Source organism: Myotis myotis, unplaced genomic scaffold (assembly GCF_014108235.1).
Source record: "Myotis myotis isolate mMyoMyo1 unplaced genomic scaffold, mMyoMyo1.p scaffold_m19_p_3, whole genome shotgun sequence".
In the NCBI taxonomy this organism is placed as follows: Eukaryota; Metazoa; Chordata; class Mammalia; order Chiroptera; family Vespertilionidae; genus Myotis; species Myotis myotis.
The window spans coordinates 121,991,653-122,016,629 of record NW_023416335.1 but is presented as its reverse complement, the minus strand read 5'-3'; the positions used below and the strand labels follow the sequence as shown (position 1 = coordinate 122,016,629).

The window sequence follows — 24,977 nt, the reverse complement described above, 5'->3', positions numbered from 1 at the left end:
AGAATTTATCTTCTCATGATTCTGGAAGCTATAAGTCTAAGATCAAGGTGTTGGCAGGTTTGGTTTCATTCTGAGGCCTCTCTTATGGGCTTGTAGATGGCCTTCTTCTCCCTGTATATTCACATGGTCCTTCCTCTACATGTCTGTGTCCTAATTTCTTCTTTTTTTTTTTTAAATATATTTTATTCATTTTTTACAGAGAGGAAGGGAGAGAGATAGAGAGTTAGAAACATCGATGAGAGAGAAACATCGATCAGCTGCCTTGTGCCCGCAACCAAGGTACATGCCCTTGACCGGAATCGAACCTGGGACCTTTCAGTCCGCAGGCCGACGCTCTATCCACTGAGCCAAACCGGTTTCGGCCTAATTTCTTCTTAAAGGACCAGTCATATTGGATTAGGGCCCACCATAATGACCCCGTTTAACCTTAATTTACATTTTTGAATATTCTATTTCCAAATACTGTCACATTTTGAGTTATAAGGGGTTAGGTCTTCAACATGTGAATTGGGGAGCAGGACACACAACTCAGCCCATAACAATGGGAGAATTTTATAGTATGTGAATTACATCTTAAGACAACTTTTTAAAAATGCCATCCACAAATCCTAGAAATTAGAAAGTCCAACCCATTGTTTTACAAATGGGAAACTGAGGCCCAGAGAAGGGGAGCTACTTGCCCCAAATCACAGTTCGTCAGAGGCAGCTCTGGGAGTAGAACTCAAGTGCTCTTTCTACTGCACTGTCCTGCCACCTTAGCCTCTAGGGCTCATAAACTGAACAGACAATGATGGAAAAGGAAATTTTACACTTAAGAAAAACAAAATGCCTAAGAAATTAGATCATGCGCAATTAAGAAGTAAATATACTCCATAGCATCTGGGAAAAGGAGACAGACAGGAAAACTCTGAGGAGGCCCTGGAAAAGACATGCACAGTGACAAGCAGAGAATCCATGGGCGAATTCTACATTAATTCCATGTCTGTGGTATGCGAGGTATAAGGGGAACATGTTCCTGAGCAACATGTGTTACAGAAGAGGTGGCACCTCAGCTAATGCCTGAAGAATGGGTCTAATTTCACATTGGTGAGGACTGCGCAAGCAAAAGGAACCGCATGACCAAAGGCAGTTAATTTCCTGACCTGTTCAGAAAATAGTGTGTTGGCTGATGTAGTGGAAGCATATGGTTCATACAAGACGCAGTGGGGGATAACAAAGCAAAGGTAGGCTGAGGTTGGATTCTGGAGAGCCTGGCATGGGAAGTTTAGAAGCAAGAACTTGAGAAAAGCTAACAGGGAGTCACTGAAGGTTCTGGGGCAGGAGTGTGGCATCACCTGATGAGTACCAGAGAAAGTTGGCTCCACCCACAGCCAGTGGTTAGACTGGCTGGCCACTTCAATAGTTCCTGTAGGAGGCATTCACAGGACAGGGGAGGCTGGTAACAGAGCTGAAGGGAAAGAGCCAATGAGAGACAGGGAAGCAGGAAGCTCCCTGCTTTTTTTGTGTGTGTGTGGGGTGGGGGTGGGGGGGGCCACAGATCTTAATTAGACTTAGGAAAGCAAGGACTTGAGGAAAGCAGAAGAGGAGGGAACTCTCTGCAGGAACTGAAAAGCCGCCAACTCCTGGGCCCATGTTATGATCTGGTGCTGACAGTCCTTCATCTTTTCCATTTCTTTCTTTCTTTTTTATTTTATTTTTAGAAGATAAAGGGAGGGGTGAGGAAAAGGAAAGAAACACAATGGAGTTGCTTGGTGAACAAAAGCCCTGGCACATTTCCGCTAATTTTTTTTAACAGGGTGAGCTGCTCTGTTAGCACCCTATAATCATACCTACCACAGGAAAAGAGTCCATAACTTACAACTCAGGCATAAATGCATCCTGGATGGCGCCGGGGCCTGCCTGCCTGCTGTCTGCCAAGTGTCCACCTGATCAGGGAGGGAAAGGAAAGGCCTAGGTACACAGAATGGGAGAACACAGCATAAAAAGTCTGGAGGCTTTGGGTCAAATCCCGGCTGTTTTCTTTACCAGCTTTATGACCTTGAGCAAGACATTTAATCTCTCTAGGCCTGTATCTTACTCTTCACTGACAACAATAACAGCTACTATTAATTATTCAATGTCTACTATATGCCAAGGACAATTATAGTTTTTATCCCTTACAAAACACCATATGTAGTAAGTATTAGTCTCCCCACATTCCAAATGGAGAAACTGGGGTCCAGAGGTTAAATAATCAAGTTCAGAAGACTATAGTTAAACCCACATTTGCCTACCTTCAAATTCCCTGTTCTTAAATTATACCACACTGCCCTAGCCAAGTTTGCTCAGTGGATAGAGCATCAGCCTTTGGACTGAAGGATCCAGGTTTGATTCCAATCAAGGGCACGTACCTAGTTGCAGGCTCAATCCCTGGCCCTGGTCCGGGAGCATATGGGAGGCAACCAATCGATGTGTTTCTCTCACATCAATGTTCCTCTCACTCTGTCCCTCCCTCCCTTCCACTCTCTAAAAATCAATGGAAAAATACCCTCGGGTGAGGATTAACAAAAACAACAACAGAAAACAACTATACCACACTTATGTGATTAAGTGGAAATAATAAAATCTGCTCTCCCTACCTTCCTCAGTGAGGAGAATTCATACTCAATACTACAAGGGTATTTTTGTCCTTACCAGTAACGCAGTTACTCAAGGTCAAAAGGTGGTGGCCTTCAAGTCAGCTAGCCTTCACCTCAACTGGGGCCCTCATTCCAGGCCCTTCTCCTCCAGAAAGCCATCACAACTAGCCTGGCCTAGCATCCCATCCCTTCCACCACTACTGACCCATTGTCACTTCCTCCAGGATGCTCTCAGTCCATGGTTGATTCACTAGACTCTTAGCAGCAAAGCGCAAGTCTCACCTTGATTCTAAACTCCGAGAGTATCCCATCAGAAGACAGTGGATATCTCCATTAGCACCTTCCCTTCCGAACACTGGGGTTCCCCACCTGCTGTCCCTCACTCTCCCCAATCCTGGAGGGGATTACATGAGAGAATGTAGATAAAGCCTCTAGCATAGTGCCCAGCACCCAAAAGGCCACTGTTCTGTACTGTTGTTCACAATGGGCCCAGATACTGCACACCATTTCAATTCTTCAATACCATGTCCCCTCCCTCTTGTGTAGTCATCACATGCCAAAGGTGCACCCAGACAAACGTCTTGATGCTCCTGACAAGCACACCGACCAGTTATTAACAGAGAAAAATTGAACTTGACATTGTCAGTGATCTGAAACTTCCCATCTGAAGAAAGCTTTGCTTTTAATAAATAATAAATAACAGAAGGCGTTTATTTCCCTAGCAAGTCATATTTCTTAAGTATCACTAGGCTGGTATGTCCTGGCTGTCATCTGGGGAAACTGTGGAGGGAGGCCAGCATCTTCAAGTCCCTTCTCCTACCTGCGGAGTTCAAAGCACCTTCATCTTCTCTTCAGCTCTCAGAGGAAAGACGAGGGAGAGGGTGGGCCCTAGCAACTCTGCCTCCAATGTGCCTACAATAAATACTTGCTAAGTGCCCATGGGGGACAATTTTCCTCACTGCACAGATGGGAAAATGCAGGAAAGGCCATTTACTCAGCATCCACCTAAGCAATTTTCCCAGTTCTGACTCTACTAGTATGCTTCAAGCCCTCTCTCATCTGAGGCCTAGTTCCTCTCAAAGGACTTGCCAGAGGAACTAGAAAAGACGATGTGGTCTCTTGCTTGAGACAGACACAGACACCCAGTCTCAGGGCTGACTGGGAGGGTGTACAGAGACTAAGTATTTCACAATGTCTCAGTTCTAACTGCAAGAGTGGTCATCTCGTGATGACTTCCTAAATCCTCAGAACAGAATCAACTGTCCTGCCCGAGCATTTCCAGAGCAGCTTGTCTGCCGTCACATTTGTGTCACCGATCACATAATGCTTCATGTTGTAATCGTGCAAGTTGCTGCCCTCCCCCATAATTTTTATCACCTTTATAGTTCTACTAGAGGCCCGGTGCATGAAATTCATGCACGGGGGGCGGGGGGTTGTCCCTCAGCCTAGCCTGCACCCTCTCCAATATGGAATCCCTCTCACAATCAGGGACTGCTGGCTCCCAACCACTCACCTGCCTGCCTGTCTGATTGCCCCTAACCACTTCTGCCTGCCAGCCTGATCACCCCTAACCACTCCCCCGCCAGCCTTATTGATGCCTAACTTCTCCCCTGCTGGCCCAGTCACCCCTAACTGCCCTCCCCTACAGGCCTGGTCCCCCCCAACTGCCCTCCCTCCCCTGCAAGCCCAGTTGCCCCCAACTGCCTTCCCCTGCCGGCCTGGTTGCCCCCAACTGCCCTCCCCTACTGCCTTGGTCGCCCCTAACTGCCCTCTCCTGCCAGCCATCTTGTGGTGGCCACCTTGTGACCACATGGGGGTGGCCATCTTGTGTGAGGGTGTGATGGTCAATTTACATATTACTTCTTTATTATATAGAATGTTCCTTTGACACTCCAAAATGCCCAGCATAACAATTTGCCTATTACACATACAGCAACGGTCACAAACTGGCACCCTAAACCACAGATATGCTTTGTTTGGTTTCCACCATATTTTACATTTTTTTAGTTAGTCACCAACAATTAAAAATCAGGAGTTTTTACCCAAAAATCAGGAATCCAAGCTTCTCTAGTGAAAAAATGGAATATCTAGCAATACCAGGCTCATTGTGGTGTGGCAACAATCAGCTGGGCCTGAACAGGAGGTAGGTTTACAGACCCACCACCCTGACCCATTTCACTCATCTGAGTTTGCAGCTTTGCATTGAAGTCTAATTGAACAGGTGACTCTGTGGTCATTTCAGCCCACAAAATCCCTGAAGGTAAGAGACAGATCTATTTCTCTTGCTTTGAATGGGGTCAGATGAAGGAAGTGTACCTCGGGAATCAATGAATGAGTTAAGCCATACAGTGAAAATCTACATATACAGGCCAACAGGCTTCAGAGTCTGCACCACAACAAAAATGTAAAGTTACCAGTCTTTAAAACAGGGACTCTGCTGCCTAACTCATTCCCAGGTAGTTTGTAAGGACAGACTTAGACCAAGATCTAAGCTAATCCTGAGGCGTCCTTAGGCACCTAACTTCTGGCTGGTATTTAACAACCCAGAATGAGATCTCCCATTCCCTAGGAGTGTGATGGCGAACCTTTTGAGCTCGGCGTGTCAGCATTTTGAAAAACCCTAACTTAACTCTGGTGCCGTGTCACATATAGAAATTTTTTGATATTTGCAACCATAGTAAAACAAACACTTATATTTTTGATACTTATTTTATATATTTAAATGCCATTTAACAAAGAAAAATCAACCAAAAAAAATGAGTTCGCGTGTCACCTCTGACACGCGTGTCATAGGTTCGCCATCACTGCTCTAGGAAGAATGCTCAGCTTCTTATCTTAAGAAAATAATGCAAATGGGGAATGAAGGAAGGAAGGAAGGAAGGAAGGAAGGAAGACATATATACACACACACACATAAATACACATATATTATTAACAAAACATCATAACATATTGGTGTATATTAATGCAGTATCTTTAAGATAAGTTTAAAAAGTGTGAACAAGCTAAAAGTTCAACAATGGGAAACTCAATAAGTATCAAGAATTACTGTGTAGAAGATGGCGGCATAGGTAAACACCGGAGTTTGCTGCCTCGAACAACCACTTCAAAAATACAACTAAAAGACGGAACGGACATCATCCAGAACCACAGGAAGGCTGGCTGAGCGGAAATTCTACAACTAGAAGGAAAGAGAAAAGCATACTGAGACTCAGAGGAGGCGCAGTGCAGAAGTAAAATACTAAGGTACAGAGGCGCACACGGAGCGGGCTGGCGGCTGAGGGTGCGGCTGTCGTTTTCAATCGGGAGGGAGTCTCAGGCTCTGAGCTCCAGTTCCGGGCAAGTCTCTGGAGACCCAGACTCATATGGGAGAAGCGGGACTGTCTGGCATCGTTCGGAACTCGAGGGCAGCTTTCTCTCGGAGGGACTTGCAGCGATTGCCGAGACACTGAGAAGCAGCGGGGCCTCTGAGAGCAGCCATAACTGCTAGCCCGGCCCTGCTGATCCCGTGGGACCCGTCCTGCCCAAGCCATGCAGGGAGGCTTTTGCTGGATAGCCTAAGGCAGAGGCTAGATTAGCACCTTCCTAGAGGTCCAGGAGCCAGGAAACCCAGAGGTCAGAGTGGGACCATCCAGTTTGCAGCTCCATGGAACCATAAAGGATACACTCAGGGGACAGACTCAGTGAGCACCAAAGCCCCATTGAAGCAAGTCTTGCCCCAGAGTGGTGTCTCTAGCACAGAAGTTCTCCCACTGCAGACACAGCTGATTCTCACTGCCAATTGGCCTGGAGGTCAATTCCTCCCAGTGATACCTACAACAATTAAGGCTTAACTACAACAAGACTGTGCACAAAGACCACAAGGGGGTGCGCCAAGAGTGTCCTCCTCAGGTAATTGGGGAGGCTGAACCACTGGACCCTAGAGGACACTTAGCACAGAAAACCACTTTATCAACACAGGGAAGCATAAAAAATGCGGAGACAAAGAAAAAGGACACAAATGACAGAAATGGAGGAAAGCAAACTACTGGATATAGAGTTCAAAACCACACTTTTAAGGTTTTTCAAGAATTTTCTAGAAACTGCCGATAAACTTAATGAGTCCTACAAGAAATCTAATGAGACCCTCGAGGTTATGATAAAGGACCAACTAGAAATTAAGCATACACTGACTGAAATAAAGAATATTATACAGACTCCCAACAGCAGACTAGAGGATCACAAGAATCAAGTCAACGATTTGAAATACGAAGAAGCAAAAAACACCCAACCGGAAAAGCAAAATGAAAAAAGAATCCGAAAATACGAAGATAGTGTAAGGAGCCTCTGGGACAGCTTCAAGCATACCAACATCCGAATTATAGGGGTGCCAGAATATGAGAGAGAGCAAGATATTAAAAACCTATTTGAAGAAATAATGACAGAAAACTTCCCCTACCTGGTGAAAGAAATAGACTTACAAGTCCAGGAAGTGCAGAGAACCCCAAACAAAAGGAATCCAAAGAGGACCACACCAAGACACATCATAATTAAAATGCCAAGAGCAAAAGACAAAGATAGAATCTTAAAAGCAGCAAGAGAAAGAAACTCAGTTACCTATAAGGGAGTACCCATACGACTGTCAGCTGATTTCTCAACAGAAACTGTGCAGGCCAGGATGGAGTGCAGGCAAGAAATATTCAAAGTGATGAATGTCAAGAACCTACAACCAAGATTACTTTATCCAGCAAAGCTATCATTCAGAAATGAAGGTCGGATAAAGAGCTTCACAGATAAGAAAAAGCTAAAGGACTTCATCACCACCAAACCAGTATTATATGAAATGCTGAAAGATATCCTTTAAAAAGAGGAAGAAGAAGAAAATGGTAAAGATACAAATTATGAACAACAAATACACATCTATCAACAAGTGAATCTGAAAATCAAGTGAATAATCTGATGAACAGGATGAACTGGTGATTATAATAGAATCAGGGGCATAGAAAGGGAGTGGACTGACTATTCTTGGGGGGGAAAGGGGTGAGGGGGATGCGGGAAGAGACTGGAAAAAAATCGTGCACCTAGGGATGAGGACAGTGGGTGGGGAGTGAGGGAGGAGGGTGGGGTGGGAGCTGTGTGGAGGGGAGTTATGGGGGGAAAAAGAGGAACAAATGAAATAATCTGAACAATAAAGATTTAACTAATAAAAAAACAAAGAATTACTGTGTAGACATTTAAAAGTCTAATTATAATTATTATGTAGCTGTGGTAGAACATTAAATAAAGCAAATAGAATGCAAAATTCTATCTACATTATGACAATAAGCATGTGGAAATCATGTTTGTAAGTAAATACAGACTGAAGGCATCATAGAAAATAGAAAATTGACTTGTCATGCTGGCAGGTTTGTGAGGCGTCCTTTGTTTCCCTATTCTATTGATTTGTACTCTCATTGTACAACACTATTTATACTAAAAGTATTTTTTTAAGTGCCCGCCCAGCCCACTCCTGACTCTAAAATAAGCTAGCACAATCCCAAACCAGATACTGATGAAGGGTAAGGTGGAAAGGTCTCCTTTGCTCAGGGCCTTCTTGGAGTCCCATAGGGGATAGGTATGAAGTAAAGGTTTTGTCACAAATCAGCATGTAGAGTTGGGGGAGCTTCCAAGAAGGCCCCGCCCACACCACCCCTCTCCCCCAACATGCACACACTACAAAGGGAAATTCAGCACTCCTCACTAAGCAGATACTTCATGCCCCTCCCCCCACCCTTCATGTGTGTGGCCCTTCACTGCTCTATCACGCAAGTGTGCCAGTGTGCGATGGTCTCAGAGTCCCTATCTTCTGACGCGTGTGAGAAGGCTCTGGGGGTCTCCAGGCTGGAGATTGCCACACCAGCCCTATCTTTTCTTTCTTTCTTTTTTTTTTTAATCCTCAACTGAAGATATGCCTACTAATTTTAGAGATGGGAAGGGAGAGAGAGAGAAATACTTATCGACTGGTTCCCTTCCAATACGTGCCCCAACCGTGATCAAACCCACAACCTTTCAGTATATGAGACTATACTCCAACCAACTGAGCCACACTGGCCAGGGCACATCCCTGTCTTTTCAATCCACATCTCATTGTGTCCCTTGTGGAGAGTTAGGCGCCAGGTCCAGGGAAAAGGCTGCTCGCCCGCCAAGGGAGGCAGGAGTGTTGAAGAGCAGGATGACCACTGAAGCACCTTCTAAAAGGAGGGGGCCACCATGGCATCAGGCCAAATGCTGTGGCGGAGCCGGGGCAGGCAAGGGAGGAACTGAGCAGGCCATGTGGACAACCAGAAGACCTGACCCTGCAGTGGCCTCCTTATGGCCAGGTGGTGAGGGGCATTAGGTGGCAGCTTCCTTTTTTTAAACGGTGACAGAGCTGGTGCCTTGGAAAACAGAAAGAAAAACTTTCTTACATCCACTTTCCAATGGGAACAGACTCCCCGGGGAGAGATTCCCTACTTTGAATCACACCCAAATCCAGCAGGGCACCCATTTGCAGGGAAATTCACTTATACTCGATTGTTGGTCTTTTACTTTTCAATTCCAAAAACTGGCTAGGAAGGAAGGAAGGAAGGAAGGAAGGAAGGAAGGAAGGAAGGAAGGAAGGAAGGAAGGAAGGAAGGGAGAGGGAGAACGGGAGGGGAGGGGAGGGAGGGGAGGGGAGGGGAGGGGAGGGGAGGGGAGGGGAGGGGAGGGGAGGGGAGGGGAGGGGAGGGGAGGAAAAGAAATTTCCTTTATTGCTGCCCTATTCTGCTTAGCATTTGTGGTTATGGAGGAAGTCCCCAGGAATGGGGCCACAATCCAAACAAGAAGGATGGGAAGCCAGTGGCCCAGCTGGTCAGGTCCTTAAACCCATTGAAGGGCATTTGCAACCCCCAAGCCTGCCCAGCTGGTAGCATCTGCCTAGAGGGGAAATGGTAGGGAAGGGCTGGAGAGGGCCAAGAGGGACCAAATGTGAAGGCCAATGGCTAAAGCTGGCCCCTCCTCCTGTAAGCAATCCCTACCAGAGGGTTATTTCCAGGCACTTTTTCCTGTGAGAAAAGAATGGAAGGAATGCAGCCTAGCCATTACCCAAATCCACCCCACAAGGGCTCCATGCCCAATTATGTACAGTGAGGGTGTGGGGGGAGACCCCTCCAGAGCCTGTAATCAGCAAATCCGTTTAAGAAATTCAAACTGGCAGCCAGAAACGAGTGACATAGGTGATGCAATACAAAGGCGGGCCTCCCTGACAGCTTCAGTACGCATGTCCGCTCCCCTGCTCTGCGGTATGAGTGTGTGCTGGACGCACAGCCTCCACTAACCACAGGAATAGGTGGCCAGAAACACTCCTGGACTGTTATAGCTCTCCCGGGACCTGATCTCCAGGAAGTGCTCGCAATTGCAATCCAATTGTGTCCCTGGCTAGGGAAGCCAGCTGGAGACTGGGGACTGTGCCGGGGGAGGAAGAACTTCATTGGGAAAAAATGTTGACAAGAGTTTAATGTGGAGTGAGCGGAAGGACAAAGGCTTGGATGAAGAAGCCTGACTGAGAAATAAGGCATTCAGAGTGCTCCAGCGATTTGAATGGGGCTGTGCAGGGAGTATTGAGTTAAAAGGAACAAGACGGGGCTGGACTCCCCAAGGCCAGGCCGGGCCCAGGGTGAGGAAGGGGCAGTGAATGTTCTCCTGCAGTGCCTGGAACTTGGCACCTTGAAATCAACTCTAAAGTGGGAATTAGCTTAAGGCAACCCCCAGCTAGAAGGAGAGCTCAGAAAATTGAGACCAAAAAAACATGCTGTCCTCATTTATGAGATCAAATTAAATGGCAAAGAAAAAAAACTAGCATTAATTAAGCAGTTAGCATGGACCAAGCATATGATATCTCTAATCCTAACAACCTGCAGCAAAGTGGGTATATTATCCTAATATTGCAGATAAGAAATCTACAAATCTGCGAGTCACCCTATCATGTGACTGAAATCAAGACTGACGCCAACGACTGTGTGCACCTCCAGAGTCCAGATATACCAAGCTCATTTGGGGGTTCTTGACGCAGTTTTTCCAAAAGTAAACCCTTTTCAGCCCAGACTCCTCCCTCAATAACAACAAAACAGCTCACTGGGTGGCCTTAGTCAAGTCCCTTAGTCTCTCTAGGCACCACTGCCCTCTGCGTTGGTGTTCTTATCTGTCTCCCCTTCAGACTATGCCCTCCCTGAGGGTAGAACACTCCACCAAATTCTGCCTGCAGCCCTCTACCTGGAGCTGTGTCTGGCACACCAGACACTCACTCATGTCTGCTAGCTAAATGAATGAATCCATGAATGGATGCATGAACAAACACCTCAAAGTCAAGGCATGCCTCCGAAGAAAGCACTTATGAGTATTTGCTCACCAGATTTCTCCTCAAAGTAGATTTGGACCTCCCCAAATCTAACTTTGCATTAAAATAATCTGGAAATCTTTTCACTATACAGATTCCTGCCCCACTCCCAGAATTTCAGACTAAAGATCTGGGCTGGGGGCCCAGGAGTCTGAATTATTAAAAAGCTTCCCAGATGTCTCTAATACAAAGCCAGTCTAGGATCACTAATGTATATTACTTGGCTTATACCCGTTCAGTTATACGCTGGGAATGGATGAAGCTAAGAAATAACAACAAGTGACTCTCTCCTATGGCCTCTGTTCCAAAGGGCTCAAATCAATTTTTATGCTGTGATGCTATTGCCTATTAGATTGAAACAGGGTAGCAATGCTTCTCCCCATTCTATAGGTTGGCAAACTGAGGTCTGTCCAAGAAAGAGTACTAATTCCTTTTTATACCTCTCCCTTTAGTTCCTGAAGAAGGTAGGTATTAGAGCCTTTGGGGCCTTACGTAGATTTCTGGGAGAGAAAAAAGAGAGAACAAGGCCAGGCACAAGTCTGGCTATAGGCAATGCTGATGCCAGGACTGATGTCTCTATGCCTCCTGCCCAGACATGGAGGACAAGACACAGTTGTTCTTTGACAGCTCATATACCTCAAGTCTAAACCCCAAACACAAAGTCTCAACAATGTCAAATCATCTGGCTAGATGAACAGAGACCCCATCCCCTTCCTCTCACACCTGTGCCCATCTCCCTGTCTTAGAGATTGGGAAAGGCCATGTATTTATTCATTCATGAAAATTACAGCAAAGCTAAGAAGTGCCAAGCAAAGGAAAAGAGAAGAGTTTCAGTCCCAAGAGAGTATAAAGAAAAAATTTAAATATTCCTATTATTTTCAATAAAAGAGTAGTCCTTCTGGAGGAACTAATGCTGAGATTCTAAAAGCTGAGCTACCCACACCCCACCTTACCCAAAAGCTGGGACAGACACCCTGAGCTCTCTCCCTCAGCAATGGGACACACCTCTTAGAGGCAGAAACCAAAGTCACCTGGCCAACACGCCCAAGAGGCCCTCTCTTCCCTCACCCCCCTCCTTCCACCCAGTCTTGGATGAGACTGATGGAGCTGAACAGCTGCAGCTGTGAGGGGAGGGAGGTGGACAACAGCTGGACAGAGGGAGGGCCCTTCCCCCATCCTGGGCAGAGTCCCAGCCAGAGCTAGAGAGGAAGGAGAGAGACAGGTCTCCTCTGTGCACTTCTCTTTCAGGACTGGAATGTGGGCCTTCAGCTCCCCTCTGACCTTGCTCCCTCCTGGTCATCAGGGGGGAAGTGCCTAGATTCCACAAATAGCAAGGTCATTCAGTGGTGTGGTTTGCAGGCTCTGTGGCTGCACGCCCTGGAGAAGGCAGCCCCACACTGCTGCAGCCATGCTCCGTGAAACATTCCACACACACACACCCCTCCCCCGCTACTCCCCCACCACCACCACCACCACTACTGGCCTCCCACAGGCCATGGGGGCTGGAGAAAGGAGTTCTGACCCCCAGCCCGACGTGGTGGAGGCAATGCCATGATCTGCGGTGAAGAGTATTGGCCTGATGGTCAGTGGACATGGGTTTTGTCACAAATTAAGCTTGTGACTCTTTTTTAAAAAAATGTTTTTATTGATTTTAAAGAGAGGAAGGGAGAGACATAGAGAGAGAGAAACATCAATGATGAGAGAAAATCATTGATTGGCTGCTTCCTGCATGCCCCCTACTGGGGATCGAGCATGTGCCCTGACCAACAATCGAACCTCCTGGGCTCATAGGTTGACGCCCAACCACTGAGCCAAGCCAGGCAATCTGTAACTCTCGACAGACTTGGGATCAATCTTGATTCCACTAAAAAGCTTCATGACTTTGATTTCTGGTTACTTTGACTACAGAATGAGGATGGTAACATATGCTTACAGGGTAGTTCCTAGATTAGAAGGGGTGGAACCAGCTCTTGTTCCATGATAGGTGCTGATGTTTGGGGGTATCAGTTTCTTCATCTGTAAAATGAGCATCGTAGGCTAGATGGTCTCTCACATCTCCTCCAGCTCCTATAAAATCTACTCATGAAATGGATCCCCTTTACCCCTTCCCTCTAAGGCAGTGGTTGGCAAACTGCGGCTCACGAGCCACATGCAGTTCTTTGGCCCCTTGAGTGCGGCTCTTCCACAAAATACCATGTGCGGGCGCACAGAAGTCAGTATTTTGTGGAAGAGCCACACTCAAGGGGCCAAAGAGCCACATGTGGCTCGCGAGCCACAGTTTGCCGACCACTGCTCTAAAGAGAATGGCTGCTCAAAATACATTCCCTGAGGTGAGTAGCACACAGTTGTGAGAGGTGCATTAACCTCTTCAGACCACTAGGGTTCAAAATGTTCCCTAAGGGGTAATTTATTAAATGAGTCCTAATTGCTTGTTAATATACCTTCCAAAAGTAACTTTATTATGCTCTGATTAGGCCTGGGATTTGCCAAGTGCTGTCATTCTCTTTGCAACTCCATAATGGAACCTTAGGATGTGAGAAACTAATCCATTGGAAAGTTATATATCTAATCGGGGTTCAGAGTCCTAGCAACAGAACCAGACAACCTTTCATTTAATTTTCCAGTGTGTAAACACAGAGATACAAAATTGATACACCTTGTAGTAAGATATGCCTTTTACTCAGTAAATATACATTTTCATAGAAAAAAATGCAGACACTGGTTCTGAAGTGTCTCCCAGGTAAATAAGGCCCTTAAGACTTCTCCCTTTATATTCTCCTATCCAGACCCTACACTCAATCTCCAAACTTGCCCAGACCAGACTACCAGGGGCCAGCCCTTTATCTGACAAACCATGTCCCCAACAGACATGCAAACCAGTCACACAGTTCAGTGATTTCTTACCAAGAGCAAATTACTCATAACACACCTCACACCAAAGGTGACCCAGCAGTATGTGGCAACACTGCAAGTGAAAACCAGTGGTGTAGAACAGTACTGTCCAATATGGCAGCCGCTAGCAACAGGTGGCCACTTAAATTTTAATTTTAATTAGTTAAAAAGAAATAAAATTTAAAATTCAGTTCCTCAGGTGGACTAGCCATATTTTAAATACTCAATAGCTACATGTAACTAGTGCTACTGTATTGGACAGTGCAAACTAGAACACTCCATCATCGCAGCACTGGTCTAGAACAGCGGTCGCCAACCGATGGTCCTCGGACTACTGGTGATCCGTGAGGTCCGAAAGGTTGGCGACGCTGGTCTAGAAGATGTACTCTTCAGGGGCAGAATAGGCCGCAGGTGGCTCAGACTGAATCTGGAAGGGGACAAGGAGCGAGGGGAGGGCCATCCTGGAGGAGGAGGGGCCATTTCCCATTGCTTCAGGTGAGACACCACCAGGAAGGTGGCTCCAGCAGGCCCACCAGCTCAGGCTAAGCACCTCAGTGAGGGTCTTCCTAGACCCAACACTCGGCAAGATGCAGCCAGCAGCTGTCACACCATGCTTCATTTTTGGGATTCATAGGATGCTTGTCATTCTCTCTAGCCCCTGCTGGACTCCTGGATCTTGTCCCAGAGAAGGGAGCACTGCTACCCTCCTGCTGCCCACCTCAGCTGAAGTATAACCTACAGAAGGCCAGGCTGCTCTGCCTCCATCCCAGACTCAAAAATATCAGGCTGCAAACCCAGAGGGAGGTGAGAAAGCTGGTTTTAATCAAGCACCTACTATATTCAAGGCACCACCAAGGTACTTTACTTACATTTTCCCATTTGATTAAAAAAAAAAAAATGCTACAAGGTAAGTATAATCCATTTTCCAGACGAGAAAACTAAGGCTCAGAGAAGGTAAGTGACTGCTGCAAGCTGGTAAGGGTTATAGTCTGAACACAAACCCAGAGAAGTCTGACTCCGAAGCTTACAATCTATTACCCTCTCAGAGGCCAGAGGTCCATGGGCAATGGATGCAGAAAGGACAGCCAGTGCCACACCCCTCCCCCAGGGAATTCTGCAAACACATAAGACAAGTTCAAAACCCAGGGCTTTTGAGTTTCTGGCCTGAGAGAGCCCAGAATCTGAGGAAGGTCTTGGCATTAGAGAGGTGAAGAAAGGCCAGAGTCAAAGCAGGGGAGCAGAATAAGGAAGGAGAAGGAGGAAGACAGTGGTGGGAACAGAAAAACAAAATCAGGAAGAAGTGCACAAGGTGTTTGAAATTATTCCAAGTGTAATTAATTATTTCTGCAATTAGTTGTCTATTACCTGTGTTCCTCAATTAGGCCTTAGGCTCCATGAAAGGATGACCTCATCTTATTCACAGCTGTGTCCCTAGCACTAGCAAAGCAGGTGCTCTATAAATACCTGTTGGAAAGATGGATAGGTGGATGGAATGGCAAATTGTCAAGGGACTATGACGAAAGAAAAGTCCTCTTTCTGTTTTTTCAGAGACCATTATTTCCAAGACACGTTCCTGCCCTCTGGGCCAGCTCAGCTACTCGAGGGCCCTGAGACGTCTGGGAAAACCATCCTCCTCCAATGGTCCAACATCCTGGGCCCTGTCTTCTCCTCTTCCATCATCCACAACCCCATCACCACTCTCCGGGTGACCACAGGTTATGAATCTAGGCCACGGCAGACCTAGAGACCTCAAAGTCATCTGGTGCAGTCTGCTCATTTCACAGATGAGGAGACTGAGACCTAAGAGAGGAACCGGCTTGCCAGGCTGCAACTTCAAAGTGGAGAAAGTTCCTCATAACAATGCCAGCAGAAGCTTGATAATAGAAGCTCAGTGCCAAGCCCCAAGTGCCTTGTTGCTCAGTCACAGAGCCAGGCCCAGTGCCTGCAGCCCATCTGTCTCTCCAGCCTGCCAAGAGCCCTTCCTTCCCCTGTGCCCATGTTGATGAAACCCACCCCAGGTGATTGAGAACATTGTACTGGGGGAGGTTTTGCTGGCTATGGTGCCAGGCCTTTAATTTCCGATTTCCCAGCCTGACACCCCTAACGGTCCTAGACCTCTCTGCCCTGAGCCCCATGTGGTCATACATTACCTTGGCTGATGCCAGCCATGCCTTCCCAGCCATCTGGACAGAAAAATGAGGAAGGAGAGGACAGGATGATCTTGGCAGAGAGACCAATGGAAGCTACAGACACCTGGTCCCTACCCTTCCTTACCTTGCTGTGTATGTGCTGTTAAGATGCAAGGGTGATGGGAATGCTTCTTTTTTTATAGGACTCAGTTTCCCATAAGTAGTTGGGAATCTTCAGTCCAAACTCAGCAAGATGTACTGAAATGCAAGTATTTCTTCCCCAGATACAAAAAAAAAATCCATAATAAACCCCAGTTGGGCACTTTCTAGGTACAGTAAGGCTCTGCCCTCGAAACACTCTCAATCAAGTTGGTGAGTCAAAACAAACTCACATACAAAGGTTAATTTCACAAATGAGAGCACTGCCAAATGAATAACACAGGGCAAAGGCACCGCAGACTGGCACAGGTAAGAAGGACATGACAGGAGAGACCCTTGAGCTGGTGCTGAAAGATGGCTGTGATCTCAAGAATCTAAAGGCGAATGCGAATCATGGCTACTGAGCACGGGGTAAGCATGTTCCCTACTGGAGGACCTCACTGTCCAAGTAGTGAACACACAAGCCATCCACCAAGGATGCTCAAGGCCGCTGGATGTGCACTGTGCCACCTGGGGGTAGGGGAAGTACAGTGCCTGCAGGATGAACTTGATGCATGAAAACAAGAATTTTCTAGGAGATGACCTTGAGCTTCACAAGGAAGCAAAGGAAGACAAACCAATTAAATGCTAAGAAACACAATTTGACAATCGATTATCCTTGTAATCTAAAGGTTTTGGGGAACAGGAAAAAGAGACAAGTATCATCACTAGATATTGTTCAAATCCAAGCCCTTTGGATCCTAATTAGGCCAAAACACAAACTTCACTGAAGTGGAGCCCTGACTATGGCTAACATGCTACTGAAACCTCTGCTTTTACCTCCCTGGGTATAGCTCCAGCCTAGGGCCACCCAAGAGTGAGAGAGAAGAATCAACTACGGAAGAGCCTGGCAGGAGCTGTCCACATCTGTGCAAAGGATGGAAAGCAACACCCATTAGAAACTCTACTGCATTACTTTCCTGGGGCTGTTGTAACAAAGTACCACAAAATGGGTGGCTTAAAACAACAGAAATTTATTGTCTCACATTCTGGAGGCTAAAGTCTGAAATCAAGGCATTAGCAAGGCATTAGCAAGGCATTAGCAGGGCCATGGTCCCGCTGAAGGCTCTAGGGGAGAACCCTTCCTTGCCTCTTCCTCACTTCTGGTAGGTGCTAGCAATCCTCATGTTCCTTGGTTTGTAGCAGCACCACTCCAATCTCTGTCTCCATCATCACATGGGTGTTCTTCTTAATGTGTTTCTGTGTCCAGATTTCCCTCTTATAAGGACATCAGTCATCAGGTTAGGGCACGCCCTAATCCAATATGATCTCACTTTAATTTGATATATCTGCAAAGACCCTATCTCCAAGTAAGGAGATTCACAGGTTCTGGGCAGATGTGACTTTGGGAGTGAGGGAAAACACTATTCAACCCAGTATGTCCACCTATTGCCAAAAGATGCCCTTAGAGTCAGAAATGCCAACCACCGTGGGGAGACATTACCCTGAGGTGGTAATGCCATCTCCTAATCAGCACCATGGCCACCCTCAGACCCCTTATGAAGCCTGAGATCATCAAAAAGAAGATAAAGAAGCTCACCTGGTATCAGTCAGCCCAGTACATCAAAAGTCTTAAGTTCTAGACCCAAATCCACCTCTGACTGGCCAGGTAACCTCAGCCAGAATGAGAGCCCTCTCAATGACTCTGTTCTCTGTGAGGGGAGAATTTGGATTTGATTTCCCATGTTCCTTCTAACCCACAAACTGCCAAATGAAAAGCAAATGAAAATCAGTACAAACTCATGACTTTTTAAGTATAAATGCAGGTAGTCCTGGCCGGTTTGGCTCAGTGGATAGAGTGTTGGCCTGTGGAATGAAGTGGCCCGAGTTCAATTCTGGTCAAGGGCACATGCCCGGGTTGCAGGCTCAATCCCCAGCAGGGGGCAGGCAAGAGGCAGCCAGTCAATGATTCTCTCTCATCACTGATGTTTCTATATCTCCCTCTCCTTTCCTCTCTGAAACCAATAAAAATATATTTACATGTAATACAGGTAAATAAATACAGGTGAAAGAAATAAATAAAGGTATATATGTGCTCATGTGTTGGCATACATAGATTTCCCAGGTGTATTCTCTACAAGGACATTGAAGCAATGACACTCCCATAGCAATAAACACCCCCAGTGCCTAGATCTTAGTTTCTAAACACCATTCTCCAGCAATGGGCCCACGGCTCCTTAGAGAAGTGATGGATTCCAGGGCTATGACAGAAAAAAAATGCAGCATAAGTCTAGAGTATCTTGTGATGCCAAAAAGTAAGGAAGTGCTCAAAAAAAGATGAAACCATGTCAAAAGGGCACAGGTTCACCTTAGTAACAGTCAGACCAATATGTCAAAATTAAGTGTAACTGGCAGAAAACCAGAGGCAGTGACAGTATGATGTGTAGGAGATTCAAGGGCCAGGTCTTGATGCCCAGCATTGGTTAGAGAAGCAATAAGAAAACAAAGCACATGCTGTCTAGTGGCTTTCAGAAGTTCCTGGTCCACACATCAAGGAGCTCAATGTGCTGCTGACGTGCAACAAATCTCACTGTGCTGAGATCACGCACAACATCTCCTCAAAGACCCGCAAAACCATTGTGGAAAGAGCAGCCCAGCTGGCCATCAGAGTCACCAGTCCCAATGCCAGGCTGCACAGTGAAGAAAATGAATAGACAGCTTGTGCACACATTGTATTTGTGTTAATAAAACCATAGCATTCTGCCAAAAAAAAAAAAAAGGACATATTAGAGAAGGGGTACTGAGAAGGACGCAGCATTGCATCTAAGACATTCTTGCCAAAAATGCATAACCTCACTCTCAACATGAGAAAACATTGGCCAAACCAAAAGTGAGGGACATTCTGCAAAGTGACTGATTGGTACTCTTTAATGCTGCCAACATCATGAAAGACAAGGAAAAACTAAGGAACTGTCACAGATTGGAGGAGCCTAAAGAGACATGATAAAGGCAATGTAGGATATTGGCATAGAAAAAGGACATTAGTGGAAATATCCAAATAAAGTCTACAATTGGGTTAATAACGTTACACCAATGTTAATTGCTTGGTTTTGACAGTTGTACTATGGTTATGTGAGAAGTCAAAAAAGCAAAGAAAGCCGAAACTGGTTTGGCTCAGTGGATAGAGCGTCGGCCTGCGGACTGAAAGGTCCTAGGTTCGATTCCAGTCAAGGGCATGTACCTGGGTTGCGGGCACATCCCCAGTGGGAGATGTGCAGGAGGCGGCTGGTCGATGTTTCTCTCTCATCGATGTTTCTAACTCTCTATCTCTCTCCCTTCCTCTCTGTAAAAAATCAATAAAATATGTTTAAAAAAAAAAAAAAAAAAGCAAAGAAAGACGGTGTGTGCCATGTGTACACCACACATGTACAGGCTACAGGGCACACTGAGTGCAAGAATGGAAGAATGGCAAGAAGTGTGTAAGAGAGCATGGTGGGATGAGGGGGCAGGGAAGGGGGGAATGCCCTTTTGCTGTTTCAGGCAGCATGCTGAGCCTCGGATCCAATTTTCACAAAAGGATTACGAGATTGCATTCTTTACCACAGGCAGCTGTCCCTGTCAAATAAATAATCATCGCCTTACATTTACATATCGCCTTTCATCCCACAGCCCTTCTCCTACAGCTAGGACCAGCCTGGGAACTGTCTCAGCACTTCTCACGGAAGGGAAGAAGGCAGAAGCAGGGAAGGGGCCAGTCCACAGTGAGGAGACCAACCTGAACCAAATCCGGTTCCCAAGAAAGTCAGAGGAAGGGGAAACTCAGCTGCCAGGAAGAGAGGGTGGTGTTGGTGGTGCCCCATAGGTGCTCCACAATAAAGGCCAGGGCGGGGAGTGGCAAGCAGCAGGCTCCCCAGCAGAGCGTCCAGACCTAGCAGCGACCACCCAGAAGCTATCCACTCTCAGCCTCTAAAATGTGTGTAATGTTGGGCAAGTTCCTCATCACACATCCCCTATCACACAGGATTCCTAGGAGCACAGATCCATGGTAAGCACTTGGCATACTAGGACACCTAATCTTGCAGTTCGCCTGTTGGCCACATGGGAAGGGCCAGATGTAGGAAGTGCACATCGGAAATGGTGGAAAATATCAGGACACCTACTGGTCTCAAGAAGAGAAGCTATGAGTTTTCCCAAGAGGCTGACTTTTCAGAAGTCCACTGCTGAGCAAAGTGGAGTGGGGTCCTTGTGTCCAAGCTAGAGGAAGCTGCCCACTCAGAGGAGGTGACTTGTTCTGATGTGGGGCTGTCCCTGAAAGGTCCACAGAGCAGGGCTGCGCCAGGCTGGGAAAGGAGGAGGGGGAGTGCCAACTCAGACAAAAACCTTTCTATCAAGGGCTTTATGTTTCCCAAGCAATTAAGACACAAGGCCAGAGCTACCAGGCCCTGTATCTGGTGTGGTTGGACAAACACGTGCACACTAAAAAGTCAGGTCAAAATATGACAGCTGTCACCACCCATAATGCAAACTGAGGCCAAATGAGAGAACCAGCGGAAGCGCCACAGGCACCAGAGGACAGAGAGGCCACTCTGGGTGTGAGGGGCTCCAAGGAGCAGAGATGGGCAAGGGGAGAGGGAAAGCTGCAGACACCAGAACCCACAGCATGCTCCGGAGGCAGCAGCACATCCGTCACCGCCATGATGGGGGACCGAGGGAGTGCACTGGAAAAGCCATTGGAGTCAGAGTGGAAAGAGCTGGGGTTTCAGGCTCTAAGTTAAGACACCCCATGTGGTCCCACAGCATGGGCACAGAGATCTTGGGTTGAGAGAGCTGGGAATGCTGGGAGAAAGAAGGTTTTGGCATCAAGGAGCAAGTTTTCGGGGGGTAGGTTGAAAGATTTTTTTAAAACTTTCTCATGACACAGGATATTTGAGAGCTGATACAGACTGGAAACTTAGGTCACCTTGTGTAACAGAAAACCCAAATTTCCCCTTTGGCAAGGACCCAAAGCCCCTTGGTTCTCATCAGGAATCTCATGGCTCCTCTCTGGCCTCCTGCACAGAATCCCTCTCTTTTGGCCTCTACTGTGAACCCCAATACTTCCATGGCCCTTTCCCACTAAACCCCAATACTTCCCTTTGGCCTTCTCTAATAAACCCTAAATTCCCTTGGTCCTTACCCAATACATGTCCAAATTTCCTTCTGATATCCCAAATAAAACCCCAATTTCTTTTTGGCCTTCTATAAACCTCCCAATTTCCATTGGTCTACACTACTGAACCCATTCTTCCCTCTGTTCTTTCCCAAGAACCCAATATTCCTTGTAATCATCACCACCCATGGAACCTCAAAGGAGTATACATCGAACCCCCAGATATCCAACATCCCCCCAACACAAACTCCAACTACCTTTTCCCTTCCCGTGCCCAACTACAAACCTTCCTCGTTCAAATTCCCCCAAGAAACCCTGCACTTTCCTCAACCCTTCATCATCAACCTCCCAAATTCTCCTCAACTTCCCATTCCAAATCAGTTTCTCCTAAGAAAGCCTCTCAGTTTCTTTTTAGGGACTCACTCTATAGTAGGTTTAGGTGCCACGGGCAGTACTGCTCAACTAGTCAGTGGCAAATGCCAGGCATTTTATTTCTAGTCCATCGTGGACCATGACACATTTCACAATATGTGCAAATCTCCTGGAGATTTTAACAACCACCAAACTGGCTTTACCCTTTGGAAGTCCTTCAGCTTCAACGAAAAATCCCTAAGAGTTTCCTTGGTTCCAACCACCAGATTCAAAGGACTTCCCTCGCGATTCCCCTAGGAAACACCAAAGTATTATGGCCATGTCCATCACTAGAGTCATTTCTAAATGCTTACTTGCTATTTTCTGCACTTACCTCACCACCAGCAGCCCTGGTCTACAGGACGCACCTTAAGCAGCACTCAGCTGAGGATTTTCCTTCTCAGACTGTCTCAGTGGGTTGCCCTGAGATACCCTTTCATGGTCAAAACAAAAGGCTTTCCCAGGTATGTGGATAACCAAGAGCTAAATAGGTACAGAGCAAATCCCTTGGGACCAGCTGGAATCGACTGTTCCCATACTTCTGGGGAATGGGGGGGAGGGGGGGCAGTAATCTAAGCCCCCGATGGGCCAGAGGGAAGCCCTAAAGAAGGTTTTGTGCCATGGATCCCAGAGGCCGCAAACTCTGTCAAGGGGTGTGTCAAGGAGGGAGTGAGGCAGAGCAGGTTGAAGAGAGTCCCACTGTCTCCAAGTTGTCCCACAAATGTTAGGCTGGGGGGAGAAAGCCCCTCCCACAGCATAGTAAGGGGACACATGGGGCAGGCTGGCCTCTGATGAGTAAGAAGAGGGAAAGTGTGAACAGAAGAGGGGGAAATCTAATTAAAACTGGTTCCTGCTCAGCCACCTGCTAAAAACCACAGCTCACCCAAGACTTGGACAGAAGGGTCACTGACAACATATCCAGGGATTTCTCTCTACGGCCTCAGACAGGCTAAGGAAGGACTGGGCCGCCATCCCTCTCTGAATCCCCCAAGAGAAATAAACGCTCATGAAGCCGAAACCTGAGAAGATGCCAAGGGGTAGCAGGAGGCAATTTACAGCCAGGAAAACTGAGCACTCTGGCCAGATGTGGGCCCTGGGGAGGGGGCTGGGGTCTAAGGCATTTGTGCAGGGAGGGGGTAGGGGAGGCCCAAAAGTTCCTTCCCCAGGACACCCCCAGCCTGCGGCCTGGGCTCCCACCTTCCCAGAGGCAGGGGAGGCGTGAGCAGGGCTGGGGGTCAGCAGCCTGAGGAGGCATGATGAGAGGCAGAGAGGAAAGTAAAGCAAAGGAAAGGAGGTGGATGGAGGAAAGCCACAGAAGACACTGGAAAAGGTGAGCAAGAGAAGAGGTCCACAAGAGCAGGACACCAGGCCTCTGCCCTTGACCGATTCGCCCCTGGACTAGCTCCCTTCTCTAATAGTCATGACTCCAGGAGGCAGTAAATGAGAACCAGCAGGGAGACAAAGCTAGTTTTCCTTCTTGGCTTGGCCCTGCACTTCACAACCCCCACCCCAGGCAGAAATCTGGTCTTCCTCAGCACTGATGAGCATCTCTGTCCGTAACAGGTGTGCCAGCTTCCCAGCCTCCAGCCACTCCTGCCAGCCCACAGGTGGGGCAGAATGGGAAAAACCACACTAACAAGACTGTCAGAGCCCTCTCACCACTGCAAATAACAAATGTAATCCTAGGCAAGTGAGGGGAAAGCCAAGGTCCAGAGAGGGAAAGGGCCAAACCTGAGGTCACACAGCAACAAAGAGAAGCCCCACCCCCAGACCCCTGAGTCAGCTCTGAGCTCTCCCACTCCCCACACTGCCGTCCTCCAGCCCCAGGGCCAGCAAGGGCCCTAGTTTAAGGAAACAAAGCTGCCCCATCCCTTGAGCAGCAAGGAGGCTGGGATAGAATGCCTGGAAGAAGTCAAGCCCCTAAAGAACTGAATGCAAAAATCCACTGACAAGAGGTGAAATTATTTTCCCTGGAAAAAAATTAATAAAACGCCCTCCCTTACTAGACCCCAGGGGTATTGGGCTGGAAGCTGATGTAATATAGAGAGAAGAGGCCAAGGGGAAAGGAGCGCCCCCCCCCCCCGCCCCCTACCCCCAGAAAACCTACTGCCAGGAGCACAACAGGGAGGCTACAGCTGGAGCTGCGGGTGGGGGGAAGAGAACAAGCCAAGCAGGATGTTAGAGCCTGAGACACAGTCCTGTGGGCGTCTGGCTGGAAGCAGAAGCCCTTGAATTGGCAACCCAGGGGGCAACGCTCCACTGGGGCCCAAATACAGGCGGCGTGGATGTCAGGTGCCCAAGGGGCTGCGTGTACTGGCAGAACCCACTGGATGTGAAGCCAGAGGTGCCGTGGGATGCAGGAGGTAGAGATCTGGGAGAGCAGGGAGTTGGGACAGAAACTGGGCTTCAGAGGCAGACACATGGGTCCTCCAATGAGGAGAGATGGGGGGCCTGGGGTGACCAGAAGCAGATCGTCCAGGGAAAGATAGGCATGGCCAGCACCCATCTTCCCATCCACTCCTGTCAGTCACCAGCTGCAGTTCTGCCGAAGCTGATGGCGATAATGGGCCCCACACCCAGAGAGGGTGTGAATGGGTGTGGAGGACCAGGACCTTGAGGAGACCCATCTTGGAGAGGAAAGAAGACAAGGAGAAGCACAGAGCCATCCCCACTGCTGCCCGGAGTTGGAAAGGTGCTGCACCAGGAAGGGTTCACCTTTAAAGGGGGTCTCAGCAAAAGCCCCCTTGCTTCAGAGGAGCCCAGAGAAGCACCTGTAACTCAAAAGGTCAACAGAAAGTTGGTTCCCAGAACAAAACCCCCCACAAACACTTGGCCCAAGCCTTCCTGGCATGACAGCCCGTGGAAGGTTCTGGCAGCTGAGACCAACTGGCAGCTCCACAGTGCCAAGTGTGAGCTGGGGCTTGTCCCAGGCCAGCCTCCCCTCCACCCTGCCTCCCACTCAGGACCCGATGCTGGGATGCTCGGAGGGAGGAGGTGGTGGCCAGGTGGCCACCTCCCTATCTCATCTGCTCTCCACCCGCCTCCCTGTTCACTTACAGGCTAGGGGCCTAGGCTTCCCACAGGGCACCTTCAAACACTGTCCCCTTACAGAGGTGTTAGATGTGACTATAAAATAACAGGATAGGTTTCCTGACAGTCACCCTGACCTTGAGATGGGGAGAGTGCTTCTCCCACTCCCACTAACCCCCCAATACACACACCGGCTTCACTACAAATAGAGGCCACAGCGTGTGGGCGAAAACAAA

General features: G+C 47.7%; 1 protein-coding gene and 1 pseudogene across 9 annotated transcripts in view; one reads left to right on the top strand and one right to left on the bottom strand.

The window, feature by feature from the left end:
• Nucleotides 1-24,977, bottom strand: part of TSPAN9 (tetraspanin 9) — a 208,229-nt gene that overhangs the window by 132,403 nt on the left and 50,849 nt on the right. The window lies entirely within an intron of this gene.
• LOC118650157 lies at nt 17,690-18,865 on the top strand (annotated as a pseudogene).